Below are 2,999 nucleotides of genomic sequence, written 5' to 3' on the forward strand. Positions count from 1 at the left end.
TGAAAATCTGTCAAAAGACTTTCTGTGAAGAAAAGCATTAATTCAGCAAAATTACTTCTAATGCAAACGTTGGTAGAATGCCAACACCAGCCAAATTTCTACAAGTTTGTTTGAAGTCATGGCGTGTTTGTAAAACCTTAAATCCTAAGTATTGTTTATTTCCCTTCCTCCTGCAGGAGCATGCTTAATAGAATTGTATTTTCAAGTGCTCTCTTCACTGTAATGAGGCTCCCATTTCTTTGAGAGACTTCTCTGTTAGACTTGTGTGAACCTTCTGGAAAAAAATGTCTTAAATTCCCTGTACCTTCATTTTCAAATATTTTAAAGAACATTCTTCTTCACCCTTGAAATACGGGTCACAAGTTTTACTTGTTAATCATAAATAGCTTATGCAAAGCTGGGCTAATCAGTTCTATTATATCCTCCCACTGATGCCACAGTCAGTTTTTCTGGAATAACCTCTTGGAAGAAGACTGTGTATTGTAGATATGTCTTTATGTGTACTTGGAAGTCTTGGCAAAGGCCATGGGTTCTAAACAATGCCTGACTTGAAATAGTGTGTGAAGGGAACAAGGTCCATGCAGCACTCAGTGTATTGGCCTGTCCGTAGTCAAAGAGTATCTTGAATCAGTTGTTCCCAGTTGACTTGTATAGAAATCTGAACTAAGTTCTTCTTGAGGTCGTTCTGGTGATTACACTAAGATGGTAGGATGTGGAAGGTAATAGCTCTAGAGTTCATTGGTTTTCACTGGAAAAGATATTATTTATAAAGAGATGCATCCAATGTTAACAGACACTTGGTTTTCTACATACACTCTTTTCCTATGGTGAGCACATGCATCTTGTTAAGTAACTTTTTTACTACTGAAATATTCATAGTTGAGTTGCTTTTTTTTTATTTTTTGTTAAGCGGGAGAAACTTTAATAGTTACAATGTGAAATGCCCTAGCAAATTTGGCTGATCTAGTTCCTTAATTATTTGAGGTTTCATTTAAAAGAAAAAAAAAAAAAAAGCCATGATCTCACAAAATGCATGCAGGAATGAGATATGAACTGGCTTTCAGTCATGTTTCTGTGTGTCCCCTCCTTTCTCCAGTTTTGAGTGAAATCATTTAGCCTCAAAGCTTTTTTTTTCTTTTTAAATTCTCTTCTTCCCCCTCTCTTTTTTTTTTCTGCCAATGTAAATTCTAAAAGTCTGTGGGTTTGTACTGTATTTTATTTTACACCCATCATTTTGCATACTGTATTTTTAGGCACATCTTCCACTAAAGTGTATTCAGTATAATGGAATGTACCTTGTGGTGGAAAACTTATTTTTTTCCCTCTTAGATGATGGGAAAGCTTAAACCTAAGAAAACTTAGTATTCCTGAAGAGTTCACTTGACGCTGGTATTTTTAAAAATCCCTTTTTTCTTTTTTAAACTGCACCAAGCTTTAGAATCATTCATATTTTTAAGTCACAAGATTAGACGTTGCATATCTGTGGGCAGTATCAAAATCGTTTATCACTGAAGTGCAATCTTTGTTAATGGGATAGGTGGCATAGTCAATAGAAAAATAAGAACTAAAGACAATTCTAAAAAAGAAAAGTTAAACTACTCCATTCTGTTAGTTTTACATTCCTTCTCTGCTCTGCATTTTTTCCTTGGATAAGTGGATAAGCATGCTAAGATCCCATAAAATAAACAGATCTCTTTATTCCTGGAATGCCAGTTAATTGTTGCTGTCCAATATTAAAGACTTGATGTGGTCATACACAGATGTACATGTAAAATGTGCGTGTGTGTAAAACTTAGTGAGCCAGTCCTTTCTCTTAGATCTTTGTCAATAGGTGTTGGAACTGCTGCAACTCCTCATGATGCTTTAAATATTGTAAGTTCAACTATTATAAGCTGAAATTTGTTTAATGAGTAGTTAACAGTGTTTGAATACAGCCTTATTCATAAAAGAAGCTAGTCATAAATGAGGTCAGTGTAAAGCTGGGAGGTTGCTAAGCATCTCTTCAGAAAGAAGCTTAAGTCTTAGAGGATAAAATCCCTAAAGGAATGTGCATTGAGTGAAATAATAAAACACCTGTAAAGGAAAAAGACGTGCTCAATTAGTCTGCTGACTGTCCATAGAATGTGCTGTTATGTAACAACTAAGTATGGTTGATGACTAAAACTAATAAATTGAAAGGGGAAAAACTAGTTGAACTAGCAGCAAATGAATTGTACTCATCACTGTGAAGAGCTCATGAAAAAATCTTGCTTATTTTACATTCCTCACCATTGCCATGGTAGTTCTGTAATGATGAGAAAGGTAAAATATAGGGTAGAATGCAGTAACAAAACTATTAGTGTTTGGTTTTAATGTCTCAAATATAATAATAGTGTGTATAGACATAGGCTAATTTGTATGTAAATACATTGCAAGTGTTTTAATGTGCCATTTAAGTGAATGTTTTCATTCCTTTTTTGAGATAAGGTGACCAGGGTATTTAAAGAGGGGAAAAAAAAAGAGGAATTTTGAAATCCGCAGTGAAAATGAGGAGGGAGGAGAAAAGCTCAGTTTGAAAAAGGTTGAGAGGACAACTCATTGAGGGACCATGAAGGAAAGAAGGATGGAGGAAATTTGTAATATAACAGCAAGAGGCCTTTAATTCTGTAAAACAATAGTTCTTAAGTTGTCAGAGGGAAGTACCTCAAACAGTAGATTATCATAATTGTCTAGAATTTGGTTTAAAAGCTTAGTAGGGCTTAGGAATTTATATGAATGCCTTCCTTTCATAAGCCAACTACATACTTGAGTATAACAATTAGCTTCTGTAGTCACTCTGCAACTAGATTTAGTTGCACCTTACTTAAGAAAGCTTGGGACTGAAGGGGCAATCTTACTCCGGAATCAGGGTTCATATATTTTGGCTTCATGCACAAAAGTTCTTACACAGTATCAAGCTTTCTCAGAAATCTCAGACATATTAAAGAGTAATCAAAGTAGTTAGTAGGTGGCTATGGATA

The sequence above is a fragment of the Nothoprocta perdicaria genome, unplaced genomic scaffold (genome assembly GCF_003342845.1).
Source record: "Nothoprocta perdicaria isolate Ctin4 unplaced genomic scaffold, notPer1 scaffold_44, whole genome shotgun sequence".
NCBI lineage: Eukaryota > Metazoa > Chordata > Aves > Tinamiformes > Tinamidae > Nothoprocta > Nothoprocta perdicaria.